The 23,704-nt window shown below is 36.0% G+C and overlaps 1 long non-coding RNA gene across 2 annotated transcripts; it reads left to right on the forward strand.

Moving 5' to 3' along the window:
• The first annotated feature begins 33 nt into the window (after positions 1 to 33).
• Positions 34 to 10,091, forward strand: LOC113639671. 2 transcript variants are annotated; one of them, XR_003439866.2, is made up of 4 exons: positions 34 to 294; positions 408 to 458; positions 1,813 to 1,890; positions 9,151 to 10,091. It is a non-coding gene; the product is annotated as an uncharacterized LOC113639671 (long non-coding RNA). The 2 variants fall into 2 exon arrangements; XR_007137974.1 differs by having other exon boundaries at positions 241 to 458; positions 9,151 to 10,090.
• Positions 10,092 to 23,704: the final 13,613 nt, after the last annotated feature.

Below are 23,704 nucleotides of genomic sequence, written 5' to 3' on the forward strand. Positions count from 1 at the left end.
GGATGATCATTAGAGACTTTGTACAAACCTGTAACCTAGTAAACCAGTATTCGTCGATAGAGACTTAAAAGCAATTTTGTTAGATGTCGTTTAAATTGTACACACTGGCGAAAAAAATAATTTGACTGAATTGAATAAAACAATTTGACTGAACGTTTAAACAAACTATATATCGCGCATGAATATAGACGGACGTTTGAACGCACCTTAGGTTTGACGTCATTTACGCGGGAAATCTTCGCGCGAAGATTCATTCAGTCTGTGCACAGCAAACATGCTGCATCTTCTTTCAATGTATGGATTTGGATTGCTTTATTTAATTTTGTGAGCTGAAAGTGCGCATATGCAATACACTCTATTTAATGCATTTGGATTTTTTTATCGCTCTTTATTTGTTTGAAATGCAGAAATAATACGGACGAAACAAGAGTGGATCGACATTTTGGTTTTACTTGAAGGTAAGTAACATGATTAGCAACTTGATTTGCAGTAATAGCAAATTTAGTAGGAAATTTATTTGTATTTATTATATACGAGCTAATTGTGTGCGCGCGCGCGCGAGAGAGAGATTCTTGTTCAATTATTGAGACAATTATTCCTAAACTGGATACATTCTCAGAAAAAATATCTCTAAACAGGTGTAAGTATATCTAAAATAATTTCTAAATAACTTATCCCTGAATAATCTAAATAACTTGGCCCTGAAAGATGAGAGAGGCCGTCCTTTCATTCAATTGGTTAATATTTGGTACGTCACAGTTAGAACATAGCGCGCGAGAGAAAAGCGAGAGCTGCAACTTTTCCCTGAGTCAGACGGACACAAGAATCCTTTACAGCCAAAACTGTTCATTTGTTTTAACGGTTAAACCTCGCTATGGAGTTAAATAATAGCGGTAAGTGGATAAATGCATGAGTTATCAGGTGGTCAGTCGCGTTAATGCTCGATGTTCCGACCTATACAACACGCCCCGGTAAAGCGAACACGTCCAGGAATTCCCCGATTCCTAAACACGATTTAACCTTTAAATTCTCCCGGTTTTAGTATTTTGGTATCTCTTGGGTTTATTTGTCGCTAACAGTTACTATGGTGGACAAAACGTTACTTTTACTATTTAGACACGTGCCTTTGTTGGTACGTTTAAATGGTAGGGTTAGATAGCTGTGACGCAGTCACGTCAACATGTCAACATGGAGAAATGGTTATAAACACTCATTCTGACAGTATGCAAACTTTGATTGCTTACTAAAAACGTCTTCAGATACGATAAGAAACACAATATTACACGTGTTACATTAATTGTGGTTCATGCGCCCAGGAGGCCCTACATGGGGCACGAGCCGCCGTGTAGCTTCCTGTTGTTATTGTTGTTGCTATTATTATTTAATAGTAATTTACTTTAAAGGTTTTACAGTTTAGTTTCCCGTCCTGTTTGTGAGCTTTGGTATCGATACTTTGTTAAATTATTACTATCATTAACCACTGGCATGAGGCTTCCTGGTTTTTGAACACTCATTGTGCACTCGTATATTTTTTTTTTTGAGCTGGGAAAAAATGTAATTGTGGCAGCCCTTAAAATGGCCAACAAAAAGAACTGATCAGTGCCCTGACTACTGAACTAGGAAGCTGATTTAGACACAGTCATGGTGATGTGGCTTAGCTAGTGACACTTTCCTTTGTTTTAATTACTTTAATAACTTAATGGAGTATTTTTGCATTTCTGAGAAATAGATGTCCTCAGGGGGGAAACACAAACAAACCTGTAGCTTAATGGGTTTCTCAGTACCTCAATTAATCCTTATTTTTCATTCCAGTTCCCAGGTCCACTTGGATTCAGCGCACAATAGAAGCAGTCCTCAGGTTGTTCACATGCTTTCGCTGTGGAGAGTCAGGTAAATTCACGTTTGTACTAACTGTACACAGTAATGATATGCAGTAATTTTTCTAAATAAACACAACAGTAGGTATTAGCTCTTGTAGCTAATAAATTGACACACTTTCAAGCCTTCCACAGTGGAAATATACATTATCTCAGCACTTTATTAGGAATACCTGTACACCTATTTAGTCATGCAAGTATCTCATCAGCCAATTGTGTGGCAGAAAAGTAATGCATAAAATACGAGTCAGGTAATGTTCAAATCAACCATTAATATGGGTTAAAAAAAATCTGTGATTTTTAATTAGTGATCTCAGTGATTTTAACTACAGCTTGATTTTGAGTATTTATGGGCTGGTTTTGAGTATTTATATAACTGCTCTCGTGGAATTTTCATACATGGCATTTTCTAGTGTTTAATCAGAAAGGTGCTATAAAAAGGAAACATTCTGATGAAGACTGGAAAAACGTACCCTGGTGTGATGAATCTCCATTTCTTCTGAGTGTAAATTTGCACCAGCAGAACAAATCCATGGAATCTCTCCGTGAAGCGATACACGTGGTCGGCTATATGCATGTGGTCTGTGGCTTCCAATTGGTATTAAGGGAACAAGTGTAGGAACATTGTTACCTATACTGGTACTCGGTATCTCCTGATTTCATATACCCTGATAGTGACAACATGAAACATAAACTTCTCATATTCCATTATGTCAATTCTTCTTCTTCTTCTTCTTCTTCTTCTTCTTTCGGCTTTTGCCTTCAGGGGTCGCCACAGCGAATCATCTCTCTCCACCTATCCCTATCTAATGCATCCTCAACACTTGCACCCACTAGCTTCATATCCTCATTAATTACATCCATATACCTCCTCTTTGGCCTTCTTCTTTGCCTCCTGCCTGGCAGCTCCATGTCCAACATTCTCCTACCAGTATACTCGCTCTCCCTCCTTTGAACATGCCCAAACCATTTTAATCTGGCCTCCCTAACTTTGTCCCCCAAATGTCCAACATGAGCTGTCCCTCTGATGTACTTGTTCCTAATCCTGTCCAATCATGTCACTCCCAAAGAGAACCTCAACATCTTCAGCTCGGCTACCTCTAGCTCTGACTCCTGTCTCTTCTTCAGTGACACTGTCTCTAAACCATACAGCATGGCCAGTCTCACCACTGTCCTATACACCTTCCCCTTGATTCTCGCTGATCTTTCCCTAGCACACAGAACTCCTGACACCTTTCTCCACCCATTCTAACCTGCCTGCACTCGCTTCTTTATCTCTTTCCCACTCTCTCCATTACTGTGGACTGTTGACCTCAAGTACTTAAACTCCTGTACCTTCTTCACCTCTTCACCCTGTAACCTTACTTGTTCCACTTCCCTCCATTTCATTCACACCCATGTACTCAGTCTTACTACAACTGACTTTTACTCCACTTCTCTCCAGCACAAACCTTCACCTCTCCAGGTTTTCCTCCACCTGCTCCCTGCTATCCCCCTATAATTGCTGAGACTCTGCACGTCACCCTTATCCTTAAAGATCGGCACCAACACCCTTCTTCTCCATTGCTCAGGCATCCTCTCACTTTCTAAAACCCTGTTGAACAAACTAGTTAAAAATTCCACTGCTGCCTCTCCTACACGCTTCCAGACCTCTACCGGGATGACATCAGGACCAACTGCCTTTCCACTTTTCATCCTCTTCAAAGCCTTCCTGTCTTCATCCTTTCTAATCTTATATACTTTCTGTTCCACAGAGTTCACCCCTTCTATTCATTTTTCCCTCTCATTTTCCTCATTCATCAGCACCTCAAAGTATTCCTTCCATCTCCTCTGTACACTCTCCTCACTTGTAAGCACCTTTCCATCTCTATCCTTAATAATTCTAACTTGCTGCACATCCTACCCATCTCGATCCCTCTGCCTAGATAACCTGTACAAGTCCTTCTCTCCTTCTTTAGTGTCTAACCTAGTGTACAACTCGTCATATGCCTTCTGCTTAGACACCTCCCTCTTCACTCTGCGCCGTAACTCCTTATATTCCTGTCTATTCTTTTCAGTCCTGTCCATGTCCCACTTCTTCTTGGCTAATCTCTTCCTCTGGATACTATCCTGAACTTCCTCATTCCACCACCAAGTCTCCTTATTTTCTTTCCTCCTTCCAGATGACACACCCAGCACCTTTCTCCCTAATCACTTCTGCTGTAGTTTCCTAGTCATCTGGCAGCACTACCTGACCACCCAGAACGTCTGTCTAAATTCCTCACAACATTCCTCCTTTTTCAGCTTCCACCACTTGGTTTTGTTCTCTGTCTTTGACCTCTTCATCTTACGGACCATCAAGAGTGACCATCTTACAGACCATCATCCTACACACCACCGTCCTATGCTGTCTGGCTACACTCTCTCCCACTACCACTTTACAGTAACTTTTTCAGATTGCCTCATCTAAATAGGATGTAGTCTACCTGTGTTCTCCTACCTCCACTCTTGTCACTCTATGTTCCTCCCTCTTCTGAAAATAAGTGTTAACCACAGCCATGTCCATCCTCTTAGCAATGGCCACTACCATTTTTCCTTCAAGGTTCCTTTCCTTAACTCCAAACTTGCCCATCACCTCCTCATCACCTGTGTTCCCCTCACCAACATGTCCATTAAAATCCGCTCCTATCACCACTCCCACCTGTGGGAATACTCTCCATCACCTCATCTAATTCACTCCAGAATCTCTCTTTCTCCTCTAACTCACAACCTACATGTGGGGCATAACCACTAACAACATTCAACATCACCCCTTCAATCTCTAACTTCAAACTCATCACCCTATCTGACACTCTCTTTATCTCCAGAATATTCCTCACAAACTCCTCCTTCAGGATCACACCTACCCCATTTCTCTTACTATCCACACCATAATAAAACAGCTTGAATTCTGCTCCTATACTACGAGCCTTGGTATTCTTCCACCTGGTCTCCTGTACACACAGTATATCCATCTTCCTTCTCACCATCATATCAGCCAGCTCTCTACCTTTCCCTGTCATAGTACCAACATTCAGAGTTCCTATTCTCAGTCCTACACCCTTACCTTTCCTCTTCTCTCTGTCTGTGCACTCTCCTCCCTCCTCTACTTCTTTGACCAACAGTAGCCCAATTTCCACCGGCGCCCTGTAGGTCAACGGCGCCCGGAGTTAAACTGGGCCTCAATCGATCCGGTATGAAATTTGTACTGACGATTCGCATGGTTAAATTTGGCATGTTTTATGCCTAATGCCCTTAATGATGCAACCTGGTCTATTTATCCGGGCTTGGGACCGGCACAGAAGTCACTGGACTGTGACCCCCATGGCTAGATTATATTCCATTATGGTAATTAACAGACATAAAAAACATAGATGCTGCAAAAATGTCCGGGCATTTATTGTATTGTATTTCATAGTCTGAGAGATTCTGAGATGAGGAAGACTGTGAGTCCTAGTTTATCTACAGCTTTATGAAGCCCACTCTTCTAAATGGCATCCCTAATCAATCAGAGGCAAAATAAAGCACTGAAAAAATGACCTCTGGCAAATGAGAATATCTTTAAAGAGTGAAATGCATCAAGCATTCCCTAATAGAAGATTTCAACAAACCAAATATATTATTATTAAAACCTGTTTGTAGACATTTGCTCTAATTTAATTAGTCTTCAAATAGTCTTGTTCTTTTTGCAGATAATGTAGCTAATTTAAGTAATTAAATAATTGCAATATAAAATACTAGATAAATCTGACTACATTCAAGAATTTTCACATTCGAAGATGTTACTTTTGCACTGTGTAGTTAAAATCAACTTGGTAATATTATAAAGAATGTGTCTAGTAGCCTAAGTGCACAAACATGTAAGTTTGCTTTGTCATTGCCACTAATTAAAAATGTTTAGTGAGATCCTTGATTAATTCTAGCTTAATACTAATACAACAATACTAGTACTTCTCTTCCTCCAACAATTAAGGAGGATTGATCTACCCACAGGAGCTGATGATAGTTTTACACAGCTATGAGTGAGTCTGTCAGATCACTATGCATTAAAATATCTAGGCACAAGGACAGTTACACAACAACTAGCACATCTGATATTACATATACAGGCTGTTAAAGTGCAATATTATACAGTGCATTATCTTTTACTAAAACCCATGTAAATAAATATATTTCTATGGTTATATAAATGTACAGTATTCACAATTGTAATGCACCATGCTGACTAGGCACAAGAAATGAATTTAACCTCACCTTGTATATAATTTATATTTTAATCTTTTTACCCTTTAGTCTGTTTATATATGTATAGAGTGTTTGGGAGAGTGCCTGTGGTACACACTTGGCGAATAAAGCTGAGTCTGATTAGTATTAGAAATACCCAGACTCATTATACCCAGACTCATTTGTATAAAGTCTGTTCATTCTATATTTACTTTTAATTCACTTTTTTCCACTTAGACAGAGGAGCTCAAGGTGGAGTTGGGGCTACATCAAGGATCAGCTTTAAGTCCCTTCTTGTTTGCTATGGTGATGGACAGTTTGACCGATGAAGTCAGACAGGAATCTCTGTGGACAATGATGTTTGCGGATGACGTTGTGATCTGTAGTAAGTACAGAGTAGGTGGAGGGGCACTGGTAAGGTGGTGGTCTGTTCAGTTGTAGTAAGTCTGAATAGATGTGTATGCATGAGAGGGAGGGAAGCAAAACAGTGAGGTAACAGGAGTCAACCATAAAAGGAAGAAGAGTGCTTATAATGGTAGAGCTGTAAAGTGATGAGTAACAGCCGAAAGTAGAAGTATTATTCCCTTTTTTCCCCACTTGCCCTTTTTAGTGACTTGTAAATTCCATAGCAGTCTTGTATATTTTGGACGCTTGTTTATTTAGATTTTATACTTGTTGTCTTTTTTAGATATAATTATAGCTGGCAGACCCTCTGTACAAGAGAGCTCAGGAGTATGTCTTAGCAATGATGTTGTTTTGGTCTGTGGCTTTAAGTGCTTTACATCCAGCCTGTTTAATTGTCCTTTTGTTAATGTTTAACACAAATATCTCTGATTTTGTACATGGCGGTTTTACATCAGCTAGGACAAGATGGGTTAAGTGGCTTTGTGTGGGAGAAAAAAAATCCATGGCACACCAAGGACCAAAAATTTTACAAAATTACACTGTAGCTTAACACGGTATATATAATAATAATATATTCTCTTAATTTGTTTAAACTTACTCGGTGTAAAACCTGGGCCTGATTAGATGAAACAAAGCATAAAGCCTGGCAGAAATGTGGATACACACAGTTTTTGCTCAGCATAGTGCACAAAGATATTTTGTGAAAATTGGGAGCAGTTTCGAAATAGCTGTATGCCAGAATGAGGAACCCCTCGGCAGCCACCGACCAAAAAATCTGAAGGTATATCAGCAAAGCTCAGCTTTAAACTGTGATGATCTCTGTTCTTTTATGTACTGTCCAAAAACTGCTGCTGAGCTATACAGGTCCCTAACCCAGTCAAGGCAATCAGTGGAGGCTGAAAGGCCAAAAAAATGCACTTTCCAGATGTTGCTGCCAGAGGTGCAAGGAATCCGTTTATTTTATCTTACTTGTGAGCAGGTTTTCATATCAGCCTTGCATTTGTGTGTTCAGTGCATTCAAATTCTGAAATATAACAGACACGTATGCCAGCCTTGCATACACTAATCACTTGCAAGCAGCTTTGCCTCATTGCACCTCTCATTAGTAAAAACACGCTCATACACTTGGGCCAGCAATTTGCTGAGCGACAGACATCGGACCTCCTTGTGGAGCAATAATGTTTTATGTGCTGCTTGGATTGTGCTGCATGTTGGTTCCTCTTTCACACTTGAAGTCTTAATGAAGCCTGTGGCAGGTCTGACCTTTGCTGCTACTGTTTCATCAGTGCAGACACTCGTGCAATTTTCCCACCAAAGACCTCCTTGGTGAAGATATTCTGACCTGACCTGTAAAATTTCCTGTCCTGTCTTTTTGTCTTTTTAAAATAACTTTTTTTATTGCTGGCTCCATTCACAAAACGCACATTGGCCGAGTTGAATGTAGACTAACATCCGTAGACTCAAGTTGCAATACAGATTTCTCACTGAGTATTACGTGAAGTACCGTAATTGGTATTTGTGTTATCTGAGATAGGGACTTGGTTTTGAAGTAGTTTAGTAGTTAAATGCGCCAGGTCCGAGCAGCTCGTTGACATGGCTTTTCAGGCAGTATTAATGTCTCTGCCAAAATGCTATGAGTTCAGCTAGCATTGAGAGCTCTCTAATTCACCTTTGTGTGTCTGTTTTTTTTTTTGTTTTTTTTTTTTTTGTTTTGGTTTTTTCCTCCTTAAAGTTGCTTGTTTTTTAGTGTGTTCAATCAGACATCAAAAAAATCTGCGTTCTTGTTTCGAAGTACTTCCTTTGGAGATTGGACCATGACATTGTTGGAAAAAATCCCATTCGTTTTTGACCAATAGGAGTGAAGTCCAATGCGGTCCACAACGTGGCTGTTGAAGCCCATCCATATCAAGATTTGTTGTTGTATGTTTCTGCACACCACATTTGTGAGTGGTTATTTCAGATGCTGTAGCCTTCTGCTCAGGTCAAATTAATCTATGACCATTTTTGCTACACTCAACAATCTGATTCACTTCATCAGCAGTTTCAGAAATACTCAATAGCCTGTGTGGCACTATCGTACTGTATTTAGAAGCACTGAGATTACATGTTTCTTACATTATGTTCTTTGATGGGAACAAAATCTGAATCTCATTGCTACATTGCTGTGCTGCCATGTGCTTCTCTGATTGGTTAATCCTTGGCTAATCCTTTAGGCTGATTGTCATATGCTATTGCGCTGATCATGTGGTGCACATGAAAATGTCACTGAAAGACTGACATGTAAAAAGACAAAATAAAAAAAAATACACTGCTTTCTTTTGATTTCATATGCAGTTAGCACTAATGAGAAGAATCCCAAACCAAGCTTAAAACCTGTAATAGATTAAACAATGTTATTTTCAATATAATATTTTTAATATAATTCTGATCATTGTTTCAATTTGTTTCACAGCTTTTACAACTTATTTACTATTGATGTAACATCCAGTCCCACTTGTATATTGGGGACCATCAAAGACTATCCTTTTATTGTAGCCCCTAATGAGAAATGAGTCTATTAAAATAATACAACTGTAATTAATTTAGTGTTGATGTTTTTCTCAAATGTTCCAATTTCTATTCACAGTGGAAGAAGACATTAATCTGTCTGTGGAGGAAACAACACCAGCCTTGGAAACATTCATAAACCAGAGTTCTACAAGACCCTGGTATTGTTGATATGGCTGATGCATTACCAAATTATCCAAAGCATGCCTTTACAAATCTTTGGATAAGCAGTTTCCATTACTGAATGGTGGCAGTTGTTACCAGTTAATGCTGAACCATTACTAATTGTTTAATTTTTTTGATTTATTTGGTTTAGTCCCCTGATAGATCCTTCAGTAGTTTAAGACTATAATGTTTTTCATTTATCGACAGCACTATTTTTTTTTCTGGCACAATGCCATTGCTCTTTTTGCACTTTTTTCTATTTGATCTTTTTTCTTTTTTTCCCTTTCACTTCTGCACTTGAACTAAGTTGTTTTTTGTATTGTCTTTTTAATTTAACTGAAGTGATATTTTCCTATAATCATTATTGTAATTTAATTATTGTCCTGTTCTGATGGTATTAGGTTTCCAAAATGATGGTACTTTACACTATGCACTTACACGATTTACTCTATTCTAGTATGTGCACATATTAATTCAATTATCTCAAATAATACATTAACATTATTTAGTATATTGATTATATTAATATACTGTAAGTAAGGTACCCTACCCACTTTCAAAAACAAGATTCTCTTAATATAAAGTTTTTAATATATTTAATATAAATATTATGTATTTGAAATGAGTCCAATCATGGGCATTTTTGCAATATTATGATTAATTCCTCTTTATTTCTGTCTGCTTAATTTTATTATCTCTGTTTTCACCACCTTAAATGAAGCTTTTCTCTGTGTCTTTATTTATGTCATTTAGGTTGTGAATGTTTTTGTAGGCCAAACTAAAAAAAATCATGTAAATATACTGTATATAATATTATAAATATAAATTTTATATATATAATTTTTTTAATTCAGTGGTCTTATCTGTGTGGAATTGTATTTTTTATTTCCATGTCACCAAGGAAATTTTTGAAACATTTTAAATGTTGTTAAAAAAAAGTTAATAAAACAACTTTGATATGTTACTGAAGCAATGTGTTTTTATCTTATTCAGGAGCTTGCTGTCTTTTTTTTTTTTTTAAATATCAAACAGCACAGTACCAAATAGAAAAAATAACTAAAAAGAAAATAAACAAGAATATAAAAAAGAAGTAAGGGGTATTACTCAATTTAAGATTTTACACAATTTATGTTGAGTATGAAGGCATGTTATAATTGCTTTGTTAGGAGAAAGTGAAGCTAATCAAAAACTATAAAATAAAACGTGTTTAAACTGTTTACTCTTTGCCGACTGGACCACACGGTACTAAAAACTCAGATACTGGAATGCATCGTTACCAAATAAATAATGAGGATGTGGACACAGAACATTAAAAGGAATGACAGAATGTGTTACAGACTATACATTACTGGTCAAGGAAGTATGCTTTTTTCCAAACTCAGCCGTTACTCACCAGTCTTCTGTAGTAGCTAGTAAATAAGAAGAAAGGGGTTTTCAGGACTCTTATGAACCACATCACTGGCTTCTACATAAGCCATTAACAATCTGAGGGAAGCCTGGACTGGGAAAATGAACTTAATCTGTTCATCAGTAGATTCAGTTCAGGGTCAGTGGCCATACACCTTTTCATAAGCCCCCCTCTTCACAACTCCAACCATGTGAACACCCATCCTTCAATGTAGGTACCAAATTGCTAGAGACCTTCTACCAGTCTGGGGACACTGTACAACCTGAAGACCTTGAAGGTAGTGGTGGTGTTGGAATGGCAAATGGTAAAAACTGGATAATACATGTCATTCATAACCTTTACTATCTGAAACTATCTGTAACCGTTGTACAGGTATTTTAAACCCACACTGTGACATACTCAGTGTCGCATCAGATCTGATGTTTTTCCTTCAAAAAATAAAGTGTAAATCTTATGGATTAACATTTAGATATTTTTTTTTACATTGTGAGGATTTTTTTTAATTTTTATTTTAGATTATCAGAACCGGCCGTTCCAATATACGTTTGTCGGTGGGGCAAAAATTATGTTCTCAGACAAAAAAAAAACGCTTTATGGTTTGTTTGTTTGTTTTTTCCTTCAAAATTGCATCACAATATTTTTTTTTCACTTACGTCAGCAGTCATGAAACTGACTGTTACGTCACGCGCGGGAAAACGACACCGCGTGATTATTACTGTTAGCGTTTTATGAAGTGAACGCATTGAAATAGCGAAAGAAAAATTACATTCTTTTATTTTATATCTCATTAGGTTGGAGATGGGTCTACTGATGTCTTGTTCTACATACCCTGAATATTGCACTAGGCGCTTTGTTTCCTCTCGAATACAGAAGCTTCCTATAATTAACCAATTAAAGGTAAGAGCCCTGATTTTATTTCACACTGAACTTGTTACCTAGGAACAAAATATTTGTTTATATATACTAATATATAAAATATTAGTTATTAGTTAACTTATTTCACCTACTAAGCAAACTCCCAGAATATTTATAGCATTATGTTTTTTTTTTACCTCCTGTAACTCAACAAATTAATGCATGAACACAATGTTATTAAAAGACAAATTTTGGGTCTTCCACAGAAAACTTTGACCTGGCTTAAATGACTAAGACAGTAACATTGAAGAATCTTAGCATTAAATAGTATTTATGTCAAGAGAATGTGAGAGAAAAATGGTTTTCAGTACAGTGTTAAGCGCTGTTTAAGAAAAGACCAGAAGGAACATCTAATGTCTTAAAGGTATATTGAAGTAAATAAAATATTGATATTGCATATATTGATATTGAAACTAAACCTTTACTGACTTTCATGAGGCAATTCCCCAAGCGGATTGAGTCATTTCTGTTAGTTGCACGTATTGTAATGTATATGATACCGTTTCCTTTTGCACTACACAATTTACAGTTATTATGAACAAAACGTTTTTTAACTGTATCAAGATCATTTGAGATATTACAAAAACCTGGAATGCATTTCGACTCCTTCTGAGCAGGTCACCTGCAATAGTGACAAGACTGTACATATAGTGACTAGTCTATATTACACATTTTGTTTATAGACTAATCTGTTTATACACTGTTTATTACCATCGGCCCTAACATACCCAACCCAACGACATATTAGTCATTTGTTGTGTTGAAAACAGACAGCCACTCAAAAATAACCAACCAAACCTGGTTATCAGATACTGACAGATAATATAGAGCTGATTAACACAAATACACAAATTATACACAGAAAAAAGAGCTAGAATTACTGTAAACTGTAAATTTATGATGATTAGAACAATTTTCATCTAGTATACTGACTTAATACTAAATATATAAATTTTTTTAATATTTTGTATTCACACTATGACAATATGGTGAAAAATTGTCACAGTGTGCATTGCTGTAATATCAGGATATCATCTTATTTATAGAACTAAGCAGCTGATGCGACATTTTGTATTTTATCTTAAAAAATTTTAATCATAAATATTTTCTAATTATTTTACTCCTTATTGTTTTTATTTATTAGTAGGCTTCTTATTGATTTTTTTCTGTATATATTAAATCAAGCATAATTGGAAATACAAATATTTAATAACTACAAAGTAACCACAAAGCGTGTAATTTGCTGATTTGTAATTTGCTGATTGTGTAGTTTGCTGATTGTGCTGTTACAGAAAAAACAGTCCACACTTTCTATACCCACATGAACAACAGAACAGAATACGAAGTTTGGGAGTATGTTCATGACGAATTACATTTCGCACAAATCAGACAACCCTGGTATTTCTTCTTAGAAATAAGAAGTATTGCGCACAAAAAAGTAAAAAAAACAAACAAACAAAATTTAGGCTCTGGGACATTTCAATGACTAAATTAATTCGGAGATCTAATTAGATCACTGTCGTATATTTCAGATGATGTGACCTGATTGAAATGATTTTGCCAGAAATAAGCCTGTGCTAGCTAGACCTAGAAAATGAGTAGTGACTGTTAGGTTAAATGCTCTAATTCTTTATACTTGTTTGGGATGTCAGTCAGTTATTATAAACCTACTGGACAGGCAAGAACTCTAATTCTCGCTGCTATTTCTCAAGGGAAAATGTACATTCATTTTGAGGTGAACAGTGAATTAAATACAACTGAATATATTTTAAGATATAATCCCCTGAAGCACGCTGTCTAAACTGTGCAACGAAATAAGAGTCTAAAAAAGAAAAAAGAAATAATAATATAATATAATATAATATAATATAATATAATATAATATAATATAATATAATATGTTATGTTAAAGGGGCGGAGGCGGGGCAGGGTCGACTTTCCTTTTTTCCTGAAAACTTTTCGGTCATGTCCAGTTCTGCTCTGCTGATGTTTTGGAAGTTCTGTTACCTAAGCGTTATGCCTAATTTACAAGGTAAGAGATTAATGAGTTTGTATTAATGAGTAACTTTATTTTAGCCGATTAGTTTATTAATGTTTCCTTTTAACTATTGCTTTGCTGGGCTTTTATTAGTTTTATTAATTTTTTCAGCATCATAGGAAGTATATGGATATATAAATATACATTATATATGGACTTAAAGTAGACATTATTTCGATTAGATACTTGGTGTCAACGTTTGTATGGTTTTCGGATTTACGTTTTCTAGCATTGATGGCTAGTATTTACTTTCAATTAAACATGCACAAATAGCGACAGCCTCCAGCTTACATTTGTCTTTATTTAAATCGTGTCTAGGGTGATGATGGAAAGTAGTATTATCGTAATAATGGTGGTGGTGGGGGTGGGTATACATGTATATTAGTGTATACATATATATATGTGTGTGTGTGTGTGTGTGTGTGTGTGTGTGTGTGTGTGTGTGTGTGTGTGTGTGTGTGTGTGTGTGTGTGTGTGTGTGTGTGTGTGTGTGTGACAGTGACATACGGCTAAGTACGGTGACCCATACTCAGAAATTGTTCTCTGCACTTGACACATCCGAAGTGCACACACACAGCAGTGAACACGCACACACCGTGAACACACACCCGGAGCAGTGGGCAGCCATTTATGCTGCGGCGCCCGGGGAGATATATATATATATATATATGAGTAAAGGCTATTATTATTATTATTATTATTATTATTAGTAGTAGTAGTAGTAGTAGTAGTAGTAGTAGTAGTAGTAGTAGTAGTAGAAGGTGGTAATATAACAGGATTGTTTAAATTAATATTTTCGCCTTTGCGAAAACAGCAGACTAAATTTGTGTATACAGTCTATCTATTCCTATTCAGTTAGGACCTAATAGTTAAATAAGCCTTATATAATCTAATAGATAATTAGATTGGACTATTTCTACTTTATTTATACTATTTATACTTTACAGTGACAATGATCTTTGGGTTACTAAAATATTCCATTTTGTTCCATAAAGGTGCATGTAAAGCATGTCTTGTGCACTTCAGAGTTTTAACCTGGATAATATTTATTATGTGTCTCTACAGGCTATGATTGTTTTCGGCAAATTCCTGGTGAAATGTGAATTGCAATATTTTATTTACAGATTGGATACTACTCTGCTAGTCCAACTTTGACACTTTGAAAATGTGAAAGCAGTGAAGATGCACGAATCCCCCAACATCTATATTGACATTTGTTTCTGTTATATTGTCCAACCTCTGTAGTTCATTATTAGTATCATCAGTATTATTTTATTTTATAAATTACAGAATTTTAAACTGAGTAACTCACTGCTATTGGCAGAATGTTTTTCTATTTTTTAAATGTCATTATTACTGTTAATAATTGTTGTTATTATTAACAGTACAGTTTGGTTACTGCTGCCCTGGTGTTTACTATATTTCCTATGTTAACTGTAGGCCAGAATGCAAAGCTGTCTGTGGAAGAAACACTTCCTGATCCAAGATATGTTTTGCTTCAAAATGAGGAACCTCGGGACAGGCTTTTACGTTATGAAATTCAAGCAAACCAGGCTGTAAGATTCCCAGGTAGGTTCAATGAGTAAGGGTGACTTGCAAATCCTTTAACACACCACAAAGACAAGATATTAGTTCAGACTGATAAACTTTAGTTTTTTTGCAAATATTCACTCATTTTGAATTTGGTGCCTCCAACATGCTCCAAAAGAGCTGGGAGAGGGGCAACAAAAGACTATGAGAGTTGAGGAATGAGCAGAAAAAACCTGTTTGCAACATTCGACAGGTGAAACAAACTTATTGGTTAGAGGTGAGCTTCATGATTGGGTATAGAAGGAGCATCCCCAAAATGCTCAGTCATTCACAAGCATGGTTCACCACTTTATGAAAAACTGCATGAGCAAATAATCCAACAGTTTTGAGAACAATGTTTCTTAACATACAGTTGCAAGGAATTTATTTATTTCATCATCTACAGTCCAAAATATCATAAAAAGATTTAAAGAATTCACAGAAATCTCTGCACGTAATTGACAAGGCCGTAAACCAACACTGAATGCCCATGACCTTTGATCCCTCAGGTGGCATTTCATTAAAAATAGACAAAATTCTGTAAATGATAATACCATGTGGGCTCAGGAACACTGGAAAACTGTTGTCAGTAACACGGTTAGTCGCAACATCTACAATTGCAAGTGAAATTTCTTCCATGCAAAGAAAATAAAAAGGCATTCATCAACAACACCCAGAAACACCACCAGGCCTGAGCTCATTTAAGGTGATTGATGCAAAGTGGCAGAGTGTCCTGTGGTTTGACGAGTCCACATTTCAAATTGTTTTTGGAAATCATGGACATATCCTCCGGGCTAACGGGGAGAAAGACCATCCAGATTGTTCAAAAAGTCATAAGCCAGCCTCCCATGAAATGCAATAAACGACAACACAGACCCTGGACTGTTGAGCAAATGAAGTCATACATCAAGCAAGAATGGAAAAAATTCCACCTACAAAGCTTCAAATATCAGTGTCCTCAGTCCCCAAACGCTTATTAAGTGTTGTTAAAAGGAAAAGTGATGTGATAAAAAACTCCTGTATTTGGAACATTGCAGGCATCAAATTCAAATTGAGTAAATATTTGCAAAAAACAATAAAGTTGACCAGTTTGAACATTAAATATATTGTCGTAGTGGTGTATTAAATACAGTAAGGGTCAACAAGGATTTGCAAGTCAATGTTTTCTGTTTATATTTACATTTTACAAAATGTCCCAATTTCACTGTAATTGGGGTTTGTAAATTGTTTTTTTGAAATCAAGAATGCATCCTAGCATTATTTTTATCAGAACTAAATATATTCATTTATAATATTTTGTATTCACACTATGACAATATGACATTTTATTTATTTTTATTTAAACTGACATTTTATTATTAACATTTTAATGATAACTGTAAAGTCTCAGTGAGTGTTTACAGTCTGCTTTCTTAAAACACATTTATGATGATTAGAACTATTTTCATCTAGTATACTTACATAATATTAAATATATTCATTTTTAATATTTTGCATTCACACAATATGGTAAAAAATTGTCAAAGTGTGCATTGCTGACATATCAGGATATCTTCTTATTTATATAGAACTAACAAGCAGCTGATGCGACATTTTGTATTTTATCATAAATTTTTTTAATCATAAATATTTTCTAATTATTTTACTCCTTATTGTTTTTATTTATTAGTAGGCCCGTTATTTATTTCTTTTTATATTAAATCAAGCATAATTGGAAAAACAAATATTTAAAAACTACATAGTAACCACAAAGCGTGTGATTTGTGTCCTTCTGTAAATTGCGAATAAATCGCAAAAAACCTGTTTTACTTTACAGCCAGATTGCAGATTGTGCAGTTACAGAAATACAGTCCACACTTTCTAAACCACATGAACAACAGAACAGAATATGAAGTATGTCAAGTATTTGGGAGTATTCATTCATTCATTCAATCATTTTCTACCGCTTATCCGAACTACTAAGAGTCATATGTTACGTCCAGCAGGCACATTAGATAACGGAATAACAGTGGGATATAATATAATATAATATAATATAATATAATATAATATAATATAATATAATATAATTATTCAGAGGTGGATACTAACATAGTAAAAATACTTCGTTACTGTACTTAAGTAAATTTTTCTGGTATCAGTACTTTACTCCACTATTTATTTTTCGGACAACTTTTTACTTTTACTCATTACATTTTTACACAAATATCTGTATGTTTTACTTCTTACATTTTCAAAACAGACACGTTACTTTTAGTATTATTTCTTCTCATTGAGCTCTGTTTCCAGCCTATCCTATCATTGTGCGGCTTTTTCACCATGAGACTGGTGTATTTCTCTCTCTCTCTCTCTCTCTCTCTCTCTCTCTCTCTCTCTCTCTCTCTCTCTCTCTCTCTCTCTCTCTCTCTCTCTCTCTCATTTTCTACCGCTTATCCGAACTACCTCGGGTCACGGGGAGCCTGTGCCTATCTCAGGCGTCATCGGTCATCACGGCAAGATACACCCTGGACGGAGTGCCAAACCATCGCAGGGCACACACACTCTCATTCACTGGTGTATTATTTACTAGCTATCAAACAGACTAAGGATAGCGGAGCTAACAGTGAGCAGCACGCCTACAAAAGGAATGGCTAATGTTAATTCAGAGGGACTCACCAATGTTAAAATAACAACGAGGACAGTCCTGAACACCCATGGCCATATATGAGGGAGATGTTTGAAATAATCAGCGTCAAAAAGGATTCCTGGCGAATGCGTTGCGAATTGTGTCAACCCAAAAAACACGAAGTGCTTAATTTAATTAACATTAATTTTGTCATTTGTAAAACATCACAATAATTTTGAGTTGTTTTCAAGGACAGAGCTAGAATTTCCCTACAGTTTGGGATTATGGCCTTGGTGATACACTTGGTATACATTATATTTCCAAAAGTATTGGTTCACTTGACCTTTCCTGCAATATGTGGTTGTTTTCTGACCTCATCCCTACTGAACACCTTTGGGATGAATGTGAACGCTGACTCCACCCTACCTCACCTACATCAGTGCCTGCCTTTCGTAACACTCTTGTGGCTCATGAACTCAAATATCCAGCACACTCCAAAATTTTATATATATATATATATATATATATATATATATATATATATATATATATATATATATATATATATATATATAGTCTTTTAAAAAGTGAGTATCTGTACTTCTACTTGAGTAAAGGATGTGTGTACTTTTGCCACCTCTGTACTTATTTATAACTTATATATAACTTCCCACCACTGTAATATATTACGTAATATACATAAAAAATTGGTAAAGCATGAGTGACGTAATAATTCATATCTTTAAAAAAAGGAGATAAAATAGAAATGGAGATTTTTAAGGGTCTAAAGCTTGTTGAAGACGGTCATGTTGAGTAAATGATGTAAACTGATTTGTGATGATGTATACTGACTTGTTTTTCCGCCATTTCACTAAAACACGTTCTGTGGCGCTAGAATTTCTCAGATTCTTATTGGCTGACGTCCTCCAATGAAATTCGGATCTTTCGGTGAGGGGCGGAGTCGGGTCAGGGACGATTTTATTTTCCTGAAAACTTTCCGTCACGTCCAGTTCTGCTCTGCTGATGTTTTGGAAGTTCTGTTAGCTAAGCGCGTGCGTTATGCCTAATTTACAAGGTAAGAAATTAATGAGTTTGTATTAATGAGTAACTTTATTTTAGCCGATTCATTTATTAATGCTTAATCCTTTTAACTATATTGCTTTGCAGGGAATTTATTAGTTAGTATAACCTACTATGTTGACTTTTTTCAGCATTATAGAAAGTATATGGATATATGAATATACACTATATATGGACTTAAAGTAGAAATTATTTCGATTAGATACTTGGTGTCAACGTTTGTATGGTTTTCAGATTTAAAGAACCTGCATCTCTGTTTTCTAGCATTGATGGCTGTTTAATTTCGATTCAACATGCAAAAATAGCGACAGCCTCCCGCTTACATTTGTCTTTTTCTAACTCGTGTCTAGGGTGATGATGGAAAGTAGTATTATCCTTATAAGTTGGAGAGTTGATCAGGTTGAAGTGGCAGGTTTGCGGCACGGTTGCCATGTCCCGGGTTTTCACGCACGTAGTTCTGGGAGTTGTGAACGGTTATTGTTGCACTTTGTGTGTTTTCTTATACACCAGATTAATTCTATTATAATTCTACTTACCAATACATGAATTAACATGGTCGTTAATGAGTTTCAACGTAGGTCCACGCTAAAATAACCGATTTGTGGGGGTGAAATTAAAAAGGGTGAAGCAGGCGGGGGCGGCCGGGCGGCCGGTTTTTTTATGAGTAAACCAACTCTGCATGTGACTAATCAAACTACTGTTTTATTAGACATCCTGTTATTATTATTATTATTATTATTATTATTATTATTATTAGTAGTAGTAGTAGTAGTAGTAGTAGTAGTAGTAGTAGTAGTAGTAGTAGTATAAGGTGGTATTATAACAGGATTGTTTAAATTAATATCCTATTACTTGTGTAATTACAGATTTATTCAACAGGTTTCCAGGATGGAAATGAGCATTCTTACATTTTACAAAGTAGCATTTTGTACATACACAGCTCATAAAGGGGCAAGAATTAACATGAAAAGAAAATGGTAGAGTCAAGGGATGTTCCAGACTTCACACAAAATCTCAAAATCTCACTGATAGACAGGCCAATTCTCATTCATGCAACTATCCTGTGACAATAGTGTAATGCATAAAACCATGCATATATACGATTAAGGAGCTCGATTAATGTTCAGACGGGAAACGAAATACGGTCTCAGTGATTTTGTCACTGGATGGTTTTATTTTTATTATTAGTATAATGTGGTATTATTAGAATAAGTTCAGATTGAGAGCCGCAGTAAAGTGCCTAAAAGAAGAAAACCTCTTGTTGACTCTGGATTGCACCTGTTTTATGCTTTCTGTTTCTTTTAGTTTCTTTCAGGAACTTCAGGCTCCCACTAACTGTTCAGTCACATCAATGACACCAATTTTTGTTATGATGACATCACACATGCTGATTTCTAGCTTCTGAATTGCTGTAAACAGGAAGTTCATGTGCACTTGTTGTATTAGCCGTAGTTTATCTTTACAAATGAATCCACATTACTGAATAATCAACTCATGCATCTTGAATAATCACGTTCTATCAAATCGCAATTTTCATAAGTGTTAATGGTTCAGAGATAAATCGAAAGAGCCTTTGCGAAAACAGCAGACTCATTTTCAAAATTTGTGTATACAGTCTATCTATTCCTTGTGTCATTTTTTTTTTTCAAATTTCCCCTGATTTCACACAGTTAGTTACAAGCAAATTCAGTTAGGACCTAATAGTTAAATAAGCCTTATATAATCTAATAGATAATTAGATTGGGACAAGTGAAATATATGCAGAATGGAATTATTTTGGACTATTTATACTTTACAGAGACAATGTTTTTGGGTTTCTAAAATATTCCATTTTGTTCCATAAAGGTGATATGAGCATGTCTTGTGCACTTCAGAGTTTTAACCTGGATAATATTTATTATGTGTCTCTACAGGCTATGATAGTTTTCGGCAAATTCCTGGTGCCGCTTGGAATTTATTCAACTGCTGGTGTCTTTCCGGTAGACCTGGTGGGTGAAATGTGATTTGCAATATTTTATTTACAGATTGGATACTACTCTGCTAGTCCAACTTTGACACTTTGCTCTTACTTCTAAAATGTGAAAGCAGTGAAGATGCACGAATCGTCCAACATCTATATTGACCTTTGTTTCTGTTATATTGTCCAACCTCTGTAGTTCATTATTAGTATCATCAGTATTATTTTATTTTATAAATTACAGAATTTTAAACTGAGTAACTCACTGCTATTGGCAGAATGTTTTTCTATTTTTTTTTAAATGTCATTATTACTGTTAATAATTATTATTAACAGTACAGTTTGGTTACTGCTGCCCTGGTGTTTACTATATTTCCTATGTTAACTGTAGGCCAGAATGCAAAGCTGTCTGTAGAAGAAACACTTCCTGATCCAAGATATGTTTTGCTTCAAAATGAGGAACCTCGGGACAGGCTTTTATGTTATGAAATTCAAGCAAACCAGGCTGTAAGATTCCCAGGTAGGTTCAATGAGTAAGGGCCAAAAAATGCCCAATGTATATATGTAAACACAAATGACCAACACCTTTTTAAAACTTTGGTTGCTCATAATATATTTTTTTACTCAACATGCAGTTTGTATTACTGTGGTGGTTATAAAGCTCTAAAGGTGGTTAAGAAAGTGGTAAAGTGGTCAGTCTTCCAAAAACCCAATTACAGTGTAGTTGGGACATACACAGAAATAAAAAACTGTATACATTGACTTGCAAATACTTTTTGACCCATATTTAATTTAACACACCACAAAGACAAGATATTAGTTCAGACTGATACACTTTTTTTTTTCTTTTTTTTTGCAAATATTCACTAATTTTGAATTTGATGCCTGCAACACACTCCAAAAGAGCTGGGACAGGGGCAACAAAAGATTATGAGAGTTGAGCAGAAAATACCTCAACATTCCACAGCTGAACACATTTATTGGATAGAGGTGAGCTTCATGATTGGGTATAAAAGTATAACCACTCTGATCAAACTTAAACCAAAGTTGGATATATATCTGGAGGGGGGGGTGGGGGGCTTCACATAAATGATGATACAGACCACTAAGTAAAATAAGGCAGCCAGAAAAACAATGTCTTTGCTTAGTATTATTTATGAGTTCTCATCTACCTTACCATCATTAAATATAATAACACAGTTATACTCAGTTTACAGTCATACACAGATCTTTGAGCAACACATTTTGGATGAATTCAGAATGTTGACCAAAAACAGTTTTATCTGTGTAGATGTCCAGTTTTTAGAAGACCAGAAACACTGATAAAAAAGCAAACAATGTTCTTGCAAAGAAGTTATGTGTTTATCCGTGTTGAGTTGAATCTTCTCTGTGTACTTAAAGCATCTCCATCGACATACACTTAAATAAGGTAGCTACATTCTTCCAACTCCAATAAGCCATCCATCCCAGTTTCCATCCATTGTCTGTATTATGCTTTAAGAATGAAATGGTATGGACACAAAAGGCCCTTAGTGCCAAGAGAATCAAAAGTTTCCCATCAAGAGGCCTTTCAAGGAAGCCAGTACAAACACTCGTAAAGCACAAACTCTGGTGGAAGCCATACATTTTTCTTCTACTAGCCTACTACCTTATATACTCTCAACACACTCAAGGTTGCCCCCTATAGGTAAGGCAAGGACCTATATCTAGTAGCAGGCTAGACCTGTTACAAAAGGAGCATCCCAAAATGCTCAGTCATTCACAAGCATGGTTCACCACTTTATGAACAACTGCATGAGCAAATAATAGAACAGTTTAAGAACAATGTTTCTTAACATACAGTTGTAAAGAATTTATTTATTTCATCATCTACAGTCCAAAATATCATAAAAAGATTCAAAGAATTCACAGAAATCTCTGCACATAAGTGACAAGGCCGTAAACCAACACTGAATGCCCATGACCTTTGATCCCTCAGGTGGTATTTCATTAAAAATAGACAAAATTCTGTAAATGATAATACCATGTGGGCTCAGGAACACTGGAAAACTATTGTCAGTAACACAGTTTGTCACAACATCTACAATTGCAAGTGAAATTTCTTCCATGCAAAGAAAATAAAAAGGCATTCATCAACAACACCCAGAAACACCACCAGGCCTGAGCTCATTTAAGGTGATTGATGCAAAGTGGCAGAGTGTCCTGTGGTTTGACGAGTCCACATTTCAAATTGTTTTTGGAAATCATGGACATTGTATCCTCCGGGCTAAAAAGGAGAAAGACCATTAGGATTGTTCAAAAAGTCATAAGCCAGCACATTTAGGGGTGTGTTAGAGCCCATGGCATGTGTTAGAGCCCATGGCATGGCTAATTTGTATGCTGCCATCCAAGGCATGGAATGTGTAACTTGTATGCTGCTATCTAAGCGACATCTTTTTCAGAGACATCCCTGTTTATTTCAGCAAGACAGTGCCAAGCCACATTCTGCACGTGTTACATTAGTGTGGCTTTGTAGAAAAAGTGTGCGGGTACTAGAATGGCCTACTAGCAGTCCAGAACCTCCCATGAAATGCAATATACGATAACATAGACCCTGGACTGTTGAGCAAATTAAGTCGTACATCAAGCAAGAATGGAAAAAATTCCATCTACAAAACTTCAAATATCAGTGTCCTCAGTCCCCAAACGCTTATTAAGTGTTGTTAAAAGGAAAAGTGATGTGATAAAAATACTCCTGTATTTGGAACATTGCAGGCATCAAATTCAAAATGAGTAAATATTTGCAAAAAACAATAAAGTTGATCAGTTTGAACATTAAATATCTTGTCTTAGTGGTGTATTAAATACAGTAAGGGTCAACAAGGATTTGCAAGTCAATGTTTTCTGTTTTTATTTA

The sequence above is a fragment of the Tachysurus fulvidraco genome, chromosome 15, assembly GCF_022655615.1.
Source record: "Tachysurus fulvidraco isolate hzauxx_2018 chromosome 15, HZAU_PFXX_2.0, whole genome shotgun sequence".
NCBI classification, from domain to species: Eukaryota; Metazoa; Chordata; class Actinopteri; order Siluriformes; family Bagridae; genus Tachysurus; species Tachysurus fulvidraco.